Source organism: Mustela nivalis (genome assembly GCF_964662115.1).
Source record: "Mustela nivalis genome assembly, chromosome: 15".
Taxonomy (NCBI): Eukaryota; Metazoa; Chordata; class Mammalia; order Carnivora; family Mustelidae; genus Mustela; species Mustela nivalis.
The window spans coordinates 26053180-26065185 of record NC_139034.1 but is presented as its reverse complement, the minus strand read 5'-3'; the positions used below and the strand labels follow the sequence as shown (position 1 = coordinate 26065185).

At 45.1% G+C, this 12006-nt stretch overlaps 1 pseudogene across 1 annotated transcript; it reads right to left on the bottom strand.

The window, feature by feature from the left end:
* Positions 1 to 1662: 1662 nt before the first annotated feature.
* On the bottom strand, positions 1663 to 11558 carry LOC309849180 (thrombospondin type-1 domain-containing protein 1 pseudogene; annotated as a pseudogene). Its single transcript, XR_014316579.1, has 2 exons — positions 11381 to 11558; positions 1663 to 4687 (listed from the first exon to the last, which is right to left on the bottom strand). The product of XR_014316579.1 is annotated as a thrombospondin type-1 domain-containing protein 1 pseudogene (transcript).
* Positions 11559 to 12006: the final 448 nt, after the last annotated feature.

The following is a 12006-nucleotide window of genomic DNA, read 5'->3' as shown; positions in this document are numbered from 1 at the left end:
CTGCTGGGACTGTGAGTGCACTCCCCAGGGCAGAAGTGGCACTTTGGAGTGCCACCAATTCCTCCCATAGCTGTTTGCAGGATAAGATGAGGCAGAGGGACTTTGGTGGGACTTTTGCTGAGTGCAGCAGGTTGGCTTCAGGAGATCTTCAGAAGAATGTGGGCGTGGGAAATGTGGTGTTCGCAGAGTAGGCTGAATGCTCATACTGGTGTCTGCAGGTATCCAGGTATCTATGCTGGGGTGCAGGGGAAAGAAACGTTTGTCTACTAGACATTTGTTCTGGGAGAAGTTGCTTAAAGATCCCTGCTTCCCAGCACACATTCTGAGATGAGTAAAAAAAAAAAAATCCTCAGATATACCCTAGATACTTTCAAACTCCTGCTTCTATGCTTTGTCAGTGAGATTGTTATTCTGGCGCTTAAAGGACAGGGACTCGGTTTCTTGTGGCCCTCTCGCTCTCAAAGAGCTAAGCCTACTGATTTTTAAACTTTTTTTTTTTGCCTCCTAATTTTTAAAGAACCGGGCGTTAAACCCTGCTGATATAAAAGGTCATGTAATTAAGCCCCACTGGTTTTCAAAGCCAAATATTATGGGGCTTCATCTTCCCAGTGCAGGTCCACCTTGTCTAGGTTGCCTGTTGTGGGATCTGCTCCTCTCCCTTCTTGCTGCTTGTTGTGTCCCTCCCATTTGTGGTCTTGCCGGGAGTTTTGTTCCCAACCACATCTCTGCCTCTCCCACTCTTTTCAGTGAGGTCTCCCCCCTACCATTAACCATGGAAAGTCTATTCTACCAGTCTTTGGGGTTATTTTCTAGGTTAATTGCACTGATATGACAGTTATCTAGGTGTTTCTGTGGGATGAGGTGAACTCAGGACCCTTCTACTCTACCACCTTCCCTGAAGTCTGTTTGGTATTTTCATGAACACCGTGTTCATCCATGTTTATCCCATTTTCAGATAGTATCTTTATGACTCTTACTTTGAAATATTTATCAGGTGATTACTTATATCCATTTCATTAAGGTCTTTCCTGAGGTTTTTTCTTGTTCTTTCATTTGGAACACTTTACTCTGTAGGATATTATTTCTAATGAAGCTTATCACTTATCCACCAAGGAGAAGGCTGGAGCAACTACCTTTCTTGTTCTCAGAGACAAATTAGAATAACTGAATTGTAGTGATTGCCTGTTGATGAGAGCCACAGAAAACTGCTAGGTAGATGGTGAACAGGTTGTACACTGATATTAATTCACTGTTATACTAATTTAGATGCATGATATACTGGGGAAGAACATGATTTAATAGAAAATCTTTCCATTTGTAGCATTTTTCTCTAATTTTCACCTTCCTTGCAGCTGTTTTGGTCTTAGTCTGACACTGTAGGGAAATTCACTGTGAAGTGTGGAACAAGTGAGCATGTATCCTCTGTCCTCAAAAGTTCGCATGCAAGCTTGTGAACTTGGAAAGAGAACAAAGCTTTCTAATATGGTAAACCAAGAAAGTGTAGATTAAGAAGTCTGGTTTCCTCTTCTTCACATCAGCACATAACAGCTGTCAGATACCACTGAATAATCTACTCCTCCTGTTCCTGAAAGGTAGATAGTTATAATTAAGGCATTTCCCAAAGGAAGTATGTTTTAATTTTGAACAATGGCACAAATGAAGTGGTAATACAACAATATAAGAGAAACTTTAATAGGTATAGTATTTGCATTTATGATTCTTTTTTGTCCCGCTTAATTCCACTCTCTCCAGTGGTCTCTGAAACCTCACTAGCAGGCTCACATCCTGATAAACTCTAAAAGGAAGAAGAAAAACAATGTAAAAGGCAAGGTGGGTGTGGCAGCTAGAGAGGTCACGGTGAACAAAGAAGGAAAGGGCAGCTACCCAAGCACAGGCAGATAAGGCATTAGGTTCAAGAGCTGAAAGGAAGTATACCAGATTGAAGAGTGCTCACAGGGTACCTGACACCAGACTGCAAGGAAAGAGCCCAGGCTTTAGGTCCTTGTTTAGCCCTCACTTCCAAATAAAGCAAGTTGCAAGACCAGTCCTAACATCCAGCAGCAGAAAGCTTCCTTCCTTCAGGAAAATCCAGTAAAGGCATCTTTCTGTGACTTCTTGCTAAAAGGGCCAGCTTTCTCCTGAAGTCCCTGCTGTTAGAGAAGACTTGTAAAGGCTGCGATGGCATTGTACAGAGGAAGAGGTTATTAGAATAAAAATGTGAGTCCATGTTCATCCAGATATCCCTGCAGGAGTTAATTCCCCTCCCTGAGTGTTAAATTCTTCACCTGGAAAATGTGGTAGGCACAAAGGAAAGCAAAAGATTTGTTTCTAAAGGAATTATTTTCTCTGTTCCTTCTTTACTTCATTCTTCCAATTTAAAAACTTAGCTCTAAAATCACAATCTGGTCTACCTGCTTTCCATACTTTCTGAGTAACAAGATAAAGTCATCTTTAGAAACATAAACACACTGGTTTCAATATGACACCCTCTAGGGTCTTGGCTGCCAGTCTGATCCAGGAATGCATAGTCAGCATCCTAATACCAGGCAGTGTCTTTGCCAGCATCCACTGTCCGTGTTCTATTTGATTCTCTCAGGAGATAATACTTTCCTTTCTAAAATGTACACTTTTTGCACCAAACAATTATGAGTATAGGGCTAGGTCTTCAGATGACTCACTACCTGAACAATCAGCTTCTTATTATTTCTCCAAAACTGAATTAACTCACATAATTTTGTGTCAAGGCATCAGAACTCCTTGTTGCATAAAAAAATTAGAAGATATCACCCAACTCTGGCATAAAAGTTCTCCTGGAATATAATCAGCCTTTCAGCTAAACATGAAAGCCATTCAGTACTGCCCATGTAGGAGTTAAATTCTTAAGTATTTATAACTTAGTAAATTATAATCCAGAGCTCTGTTGGCAAGTTAACTTTGTTCCAGCCCTTACTGTTGTGGAGACTCCCAAATTTACTTCATGTTGGACACTGCCAAGAAAGTGTTCAAAGCACTTCATGCTTAAAGTCACCTTTGCCCTCTTTCATACCCACATGAGAGACCGAGCCCTATTTCACTCTTGTTTAAATTTTATTATTGTACTTATTAGTAATAAACCAAGGGAACTGGGATAACAAAGGGAAAAGTTCAGGCTAAGTAACTTCTTCTTTATGAATTAAAACACATATGCACACTTGAGTTACCCCCCCCCCCCCATGTACAAATAGCTACATAATATAGTCCATAGAACACTGTGAGCCACTGATACCAGGAGCCAGGCAAAGGCCCCCAGTTGTGTGAAGTCTCAGGCTGATCTGGGTCTAGATGACCAGCTTCTCCACGCTGAGTGTACTTGTGGTTTCATCCTCTTCGTTCGACCCAAAATAGCCCGGGAGGTCCAGCATCCTCTGCTCTGCCTCGGTAAGGCCGAATGACGTATTGTCATAGAAGGCGAACTCAGGCTGGGCTGGGAAGCTCTGACACTTGTCTTTCCTACACTGAGAAGGGCTCAGAGGGCTCACCCTCTGGTAGCTCTCTTTGGGGGCCGTGGGAGAAGGCTGCTTCCTCGAGACACTCCTGTGACTGGGGGACGGGCCCCTCCGGGCTCTGTGCGGCTCCGTTCTCTCACCGCTGGCCGTCAATCCTGCCTGGCAATCCCCCAGGTCTGGTTTCCTCGCGGGCTGCCCCAGGCTGTAGGATTTAGGGGGAGGACTTAATGGACTTCTGGTTGCACCTGCCCCGTGGAAATGGTCCGGTTTCTCAGGGGACGGGGCGGCTCCTCAACTCTGAGGCCGAGATCGCTCCTCCGCCTGGTCCCAGGTCCGCGTCCTGGAACCGTAGGCCGGGGCCTGCCGGGGGGTCAGGGTGGACATGCTCCGCTCCCGGAACGGCCGGGCCTGCCTGGCTTCGTGGAAGCTCGCGGTCCTCCTGAAGTGGGAGCCCCTGGGGTGGCTCCTCTCGGGCAGCGCCCCTCTGCCGCCCGCGTGCCTCAGGGCCGACTTGCGGATCACGGTCTGGCTGGGGCTGACCGCGCAGCTGGCGGCACAGACCCGGAGGTCCAGCCTGGAGGGGGGCCTGGCCGCCGCCTGCTGCTCCACAAACGGGGATTTGAGCCGGAACTTGTTGGCCGCGGCCTCCTCGGGGCCCTCCAGGTCCAAAGCGGGGCCGGTGGCCGCGTCGATGGCCATGTCGGTCAGGGGACTCTGAGACACGTGGTACACCTTGGTGGTTTCCGTCAGGCCCTTCTTCTTCATCTCCTTGAGCTGCTGCTGGGCGAGGCGGTAGCTGAACAGCGGCGGGATGATCTTCTGCGCGCTGGACTGCACGCTCTCACTGCCCGAGGCGTCGTCCTCCGCGGACAGCGGCCCGCCGCGCCTGTAGGTCAGGGGGATGCCCGCGTCCCCGGGGCCCCCCGCCGGCCCGTCGCCCGCGTCCGAGAAGCTCCCGCGCTGCTCGCTCAGCTCGCAGATGTTCTCCTCGTCCGAGTTCTTCCGGAAGCTGGGGGAGTGGATGGAGCTGTGGCGAGCCGGGGTGCTGCATTTGGGGGCACGGCCGAACTTCCACCACAGCGTGATGAGCACCGTGGCGACGATGATGAACAAGCACAGGGAAATGCCCGTGACCGTCACGACGTTGTTGGACTTCCCGGGGCCCTGGGGCTGAAGAGGAGATGCGCTGGATGGCTGGAGGGCTACGACGAGGAAAGAAAGAACAGATGGGTATTCTCTAGTAGGGCTCCCCTGCGTGGTTTTATGGCTGGGAGAGGCTGGCTCTGATGCTCTGGCAGTTCTAGAAAGAATAAACAGGGACTGGGATTTCTGGCCTTATGCAGGCGTCCCTGCTGGCAGCTTAAAGCAGACCAGAACACAGGACCCACAGAGAGGAGGTGAGCAGGTAAACCACGATCGGGGCGGGGTCGGGGGGGGACCCCTGGGCTCTCCAGCTCCTGCTGACAACGTGTCCCAAATGTTCCACCAAGCAGCAGCATAAGGAAAGTTTCCTGGTAAAATCAAGGTTTTTGCCTAAGATAAGGTAAACCTGGATAGCTTTAGTTCAATGTACTTTGAGATGCACAGCGGGAAATTCTACCAAGTATAAAACTTGACATGCAAAGTAATTCAGATAGGTTGTACCTAAATTTTATATCTTGGGAAATTAATAGGTGAAAATCAGTCTTTAGGTAATGTAATGCAACTCACATTTAATAACCAGGAACTGTATTTCCTGAGGGTTGAAGCGTCTGTTTCCCAGTCTGTTTCCAGCTGTCCAGTCCCCTTGCTTCCTTCTATGGGACCGTTGATTTGTTTTTTTTCTTCCCTGCTTTCTCCAACTGGCTTGTCCAGGGTCATCAAAATGTCTCATTAAGCCTCAAGATGCCACCCAGGATCCAGCCTGTCCTGCCACTGAAACACCTGGGAACCTGAGACCAGCTGATGCTACCACCCTCTCCTCTTTCCTCCTTGTCACTGTCCACCTTGCAAGCCCTTCCAGTCACCTGCCTGCACAGTTTTACCAGCACCAGTTCTCTGTGTCATGTCCATGACCATGACCTCCCATTGCCTACCCTCTTGGGTGGAAGCTGTGACACATACTTTGTTTCTAAGCAAACAGGACCAGCAGCTGGGACAGTTCCTCACTCTCCCCAGTCCTGATTGCCATTTTCAACTAACTCTTTCACCTCCATATAAAAACTCTTTTAATTAATCACTCTTAATTTTAATTAATTCTTTAAAAATCTATCTACCTGTCTATATATACTGACTGCATCTCCATGACTTACTTATTTTGTAACTATAAGTTTGTCCTTCCTAATCTTCTTTATTTTGCCCATCCTACCCACCTACTTCGTTCAGGCAACCACCAGTTTATTCTCTGTGTTTAAGAGTCTGTTTCTTATTTGTTTTTCTCTGTTTTTAGATTTCACAAATAAATGAAATTATATGGTATTTGTCTTTCTCTTTCTGACTTACTTCACTTCACATAATACCCTCTAGGTCCATCTATGTTGTTGCATATGACAAGGTCTCATCCTTTCTATGGCTGGGCAATATTCCATTGTCTATTTACACCATCTCTTCTTTATCCATTCAGCTATTGATGGGCACTTGGGTTGCTTCCATATCTTGGCTATTGTAAATGATGCTGCAATAAGCATAGGGGTGCATATATCTTTTAGGATTAGTGTTTTCATTTTGGAGGTAAACACCCAGTTGCAGATTACTAGATCATATGGTATTTCCATTTTTAACTTTCTGAAGAGCTTCCATACTCTTTTCTGCAGCGTTTGCACCAATTTACATTCCCACCAACAGTGCACAAGGGTTCTCCTTTCTCTACATCCTCACCAACACTTATAATTTCCTGCCTTTTTCATACTAGCCATTCTGACTACTGTGAGGTTGATATCTCATCGCCATTTTTATTTGCACTTCCCTGATGGTTAGTGATGCTGAACACCTTTGCATCGGCCTGTTGGCCATCTCTATGTCTTCTCTGGAAAACCATCTATTCATATCCTCCACCCATTTTTTAATTGGATTGCTTGTGTGGTGTTGAGTTGGAAAAGCTCTTTATATTTTTTGGATATTAACCCCTTACTGGACATATCATTTGCAAGTATCTTCTTCCAATCAGTAGGTTGCCCTTTTGTGTTGTTGGCGGTTTCCTCTGCTATGCAAAAACTTTTTATTTGGGTGCAGTCCCAATTGTTTATTTTTACATTCGTTTCCCTTGCCTGAGGAAAAATATATCCATAAATATGTCACTAAGGGTAATATCCAAGGTGTCTTCTACTCTTTTGATACCCGTGCCATCTACTCAAACCAGCCACCTACTCCCCTCTCAATACTGTCATCTCCCAACCTCATGGCAGCCATCAGTCTCTAGCACCCGGGTCTCAGTCTTCCTCATCATCCCCTAGCCGGGCCTACCTGTCCATCCAACATATCATACCTTCCCATTGTTTGCAACTGCTCCTCTTCCAAAATCTTAAACTTCATAGCTCACTTTTGAGCAGTATCCTCCTCTCTCACTTACTCATCCTTCTTACACTCACCCCACACTCATGATCCATCACGCAAACCATTCTCCTGCCAATAAGCTCAACCGTCTGACCTCTAGTACTGAGACATACCCCTTTCCCTGCTCTACACCAAAAGTCCATCCCTAGATTAACAAGACATGTGAATTATTAGCTGCTGCACCCAGGCCCTGAGACCTGGTGCAGAAAATAATACACCCATGCAGGCCAGGACCTCTATATACTGACAGCCCCCAAACCTGACCACCTGCAAATCTTTAAATGGGTTCCTAAGCAACTCGCTTCCATCCCCTACACGTTTTACCACTTTCCCCAAGCACTCTACCTACCCTCTTTCTCAGAATTCCACTGGATCACAAAAAAAAAAAAAAAAAAAAAAAAAAAAAAAAACAGAAGCTCTCAGGCAAGTGTACCCCTCTCCTAGCTCCTTCTGCTGTCTTCTCCCCAATAAACTTAGGATCAGCCACACTTCTATTCACTTCTTTCTCTATGGAATTAGTGGGAGAAGTATCTTCCTACAAAGGCAAGTCTACCAAGTGCTCTCTAGGTCACCCTTCTCCAGGGGATCAATGCTCTGTACCAATGATCTCCAGCTTCTCCTCTATGCAGCTCCAGAGAAACATGTTCAAGCTCTTCTTACTTTAAAAAGAACTTTCTAGAACTCTCATATCTTGTTCCTGGTCTTCCTAGCCAAGCTTACAGAAAAAGGAGTCTGCATTTGCTGACTTACTGCTTCCACATCACCTCTGATTCCTGCAACCTGCCTCCAGGATTCCAGTGAAATGGCTTCTGCCAATGTCAGTAATCACCTAATAGCTAAATTCAAAGAAGTTTTGTCTGGGCATTCCTTGACCTCTGCAGTATAGGCTACTGCCCAACACTTTCTCTGACCTTTTCTCTTCTTGGTTTCAATTATACTGCTCCTTCAGAGAGAAGAACAGGAATTTTGGAGCAAGGAGATCTAGATCTCAACCTCGGCCCATTAGCTCTGCTCTCTCCACTGATGTCCTAACAACACCTTCACCTCCACATGCCCAAGACTCATCAATTTTCCCCCAGAATCTGTGCCTCATCCAATATATCCAATCTCAAGAAAATGGCACAAGTGTCCATGCAGTTGCCAGTACTAGAATCCTGGTTTTCACCTGTAATTCTTCCCTCTTCATCACTCAACATATCCAGAGTCTTTGAGTCCTTGTCTCCTCTGCATCCCTACGGCCATTCATTTTTCACCTGGGTTGCTGAAAAACTTAATGGCCTTGCTGCTGCCACTCCTAGCCCTTCCGATGTATTCTCCACACTACCCATGAGAGACATCCCTCTTAAATACAGGCCAAACCTTCAAGGCCCCTCAGGATCTGACTCCTGCCACCTGCAGGAGTTCATTTCTTACCACTACCTCCTGGCACACTATGCTCTAGACACATTAATTTCAGTTCTCTGGGTCTCTTAATGTGCCATCTTCTTCTGTGCTTTTATCCATGGCTCCCTTTGCTGAAGTTCCCTTTCTCACTTAGCTCACTTAGGTGGCACCTATTCTGCTTTCACACTTAAGCTCAAATATCACCACCTCCAAGAAAGGAGGTGTTCCCAGCATGAATTTTCACCCCTGCAAGTTTCCCGAGCAAGCTGTGGATACCTTTCTCACTGCAGGCTCTACATTGTACTGTATATTATGCTTTTTTACATGCCTGCTGAGCAACTATGTCATAAGCACCTTCCAGACAGGAATATGTCTTATCTAGATATTCCTAGCCCCAGTCACAATAACTTATACACAGTTGGTATCCAATAAATGTTAGGTTAACTCATTGAAAAAGGGAATGGCCGCACTGGGGATAAAAATATATGTTTATAAAAAATAAAAAATTAAATTAAAAAAATGTATGAAAAAGGGAATGGCAAAATGGTCAATATCCCACCGGATGGAATGTGGGTGTAATGGCGATGGATTCTCCCACTCCTGTTTGAATAAGGTGGTCAAACTAACATAAAACTCGATGCAGACATTCTTTCAAAGACAAACAAAACTCCCAACTTGCAACTAAGTGAACACCATTGGATGGTGAAAGATTTGTTTCCTGACTTGTCACTTCTTCCATGTGCAGTGGTGTCTTATGTCCATGGGAAGCAGCAATGTACCTGTGCATGGTGGACCTCTTTACTCAGCTGTTAGCCTTCACTGTGGCTGGCTCCTCAAAAACATGGCTGGAGAAAAGACTGAGAGCTGCTGACCTTAGCCCTCTCTGCTTCATCGACTCCCTCCTTCACCTGAAGTAAAGGAGATTTCTTGATGCTAAGCAGCCTGAGAACAGATTTTAACATTTCCAAAAAGTGTGAAATATTTTAAATAGGGAGAAGAACACTTGGAAGAAATGATCATTTTTATCCACGTAAACATAACTCTAAGAACCACTTACATTAGAAGTAGGCATGCCTATAGCACTTAACCTTTTGCTAATTTATAATATATAACTTTCTAGTTCCCATTGAGTATTAAAGAATTAGGACATCAGAACATGAAATAATTTCACATATCCTCAAAAATTATTACTAATTCTAGGGTGTGGATGCTTCCAGAAAATTAAACTGGCCTGTGTAGAAAGGCAAGATATTTAAGATAGGTAGCTTAGTATGGGTCAGATCTAGTCTTCTGCTTTCTAGCTTGTTGATATTGGGCAGGTCAGTTACCCTCTCTATGCTACAGTGTCCCAAATAAGTGAGATAATGTATTTAAAGTGTTAGCACATAGCAGATGGTCAATAAAAGGTTGATATCATTGTCATTTCTAAAGATACAGTAGAAGTCAGTGACGATTGACCAAATTCGATTGCATTCGTTCATTCATTCATTATGGAACTCTAGATGGAATACCTTTTTAAAAAGATTTTATTCATTTTTGAGAGAGAGAGAGCTCAAATTGGGGCAGGGGATACAGAGGGAGAAGCAAACTCCCTGCTGACCAGGGAGCCCAATGTGGGACTCGATCCCAGGACCCTGAGATCAGAACTGGAGCTGAAGGCAGACAGTTAACCAACTGAGCCACTCAGGTGCCCTAGATGGAATACCTTAACACAACATGACATCCCAGAATTGAGAGGAATGGGTGTATTTGAAGGTAGTTATACCCAAGAAAGGAGCTGTGAAAGTGAGGGAGACTTCTGAATGAAGAGTAGATGGAGAAAAGAGCCTTAGAAAATAATATGACATATAACCAGAGGAACAAGAGATTCAGGGTGTGGTCAAGGGATTATGAAAGAAGCAGGACAGAGTGAGGGCTAGCAGAAGAGCCCAAGTCTGATGAAAAACAGAAGAAGGAACACCCTCGGGATGCTGGAATGAAGGGAACAAGGCCTACAGCACTGGCTGGAAAAATGAGCTAGAAAGAATGCACTTCCTAGGCCACAGGCAGGGACACTGGCCAAGATGTTGCTGCCAGGTAGTTTTGGCTAAAAGATGGTCTGAGATCCAAACACAAAAAAACATCTGACTCCTCAGACCCCAACGGACAAGGAACTAGGGACGGTTTTCTAACCTCGAATTGGAGAGCAGAAGAAGTGACAGAGGACTTTATCTAAGGGTCAGGAACAGAGCAAAGGCCAGCAAATTAACTGCAGGGACTGGCTATAGATCAGTTGGTGAGATGGTATGTGGGAAGAGCAAGGATTCTTATTACTGTGACCTGTAGCAGATGAATGGAATTCAACTCCATAAGCTGAAGCAAACCAAACGAAGCCATGTCAGCATCACATCTATAAACCATTTACATCAAATCCTCATGGAGCACCTACTGAGTGCCTTCAAGATGTTGAAAGGATGAAGGGAAGGCCACTTTCTAGGTGATGACAAGAAGAAATCTCCGCACCTTCTCCTCCCTAGGTAGGGGTAGTAAACATAGGGCCTTCAGAAGATAAGATGGCGTGACTTGCCCCATTTTGACAAATAACGGTCTACGTAGTCCCCTCAGGCTTCTCTGAGATGATATGTTCTTCTGCAACTTTGGTGGGGAGAAGTAAATGAAGGATAAATAAGAAAACAAAAAGAAAACCAAAAATATCTTAGGAAGAAATGATCATCCCCCTGCTTGTATTTTTAAAAATGTTTTCAGATGTCTGAATCTTTAATTTAGAGAATTTGCCTCTCATTGCCTTATCTTCCACATTGGTCAATCCCCTGTCATCTCACTGACGAGATACTCCCAGTCAGAGACACACTAATGAACACAGTCTTAGTAAAGCCAGGAGTACTAAGAGAGTGTCAGTGAATTCAGGTTGCTGATTTTCAGGCGGGCATAGATTCAACAGTCCCTCTGGGGAAAGAATCCCAAAGAAAGAAGGTACCTACCAGCACACTCCTCCAGGGAACACAGGTAGGTCTCCGAGGACATTCCAGGGCAGCCAGGTCTGGAGGGGAAGGAAGTCAGGCACACGTGGCGTCGCTCTCTGACACCATCCCCACACGTGGTACTACATTGGCTCCACGGCTGCCACAGTCCCCAAGTTTCTGCAAGGACATTAGCCATGCTTTTAATGCTAGTTCATTTGAGAATCAGGATTTAACTGCACTCAAATGAAGCAGCAAACTTAAATCTCAGGCCTTGAAGTCAGTAAATAAAAACATGCCCAAAGATGTGGAAAGCTGGAAAGAGTGTTTAATAAGCCTTAAAACAAAAGAAAGCTATATAATTTACAAAATGTTAACCTTTTTGGAACCTATCCTAGAGTAAAGCTCACAGGGCAACCAAATGGCCTGAAATGTTAGGAAAGTCAGGCTCCTCTAAGGAAAGACAGGATGCAAACCCAGCTTCTTTGGGTGGACACCAGGCCTCATACAAGCTGGTGAGAAGTCATCTAAAAATATAATGAACTGCTAGAATCCTGGTGTGGGCTAGCATGAGAAACAAAAGCCCTGGGAGCCACAAACCCAATGGGAATTTGTACCCACTTGCAGGCTCTTCTTCATGGATCTCA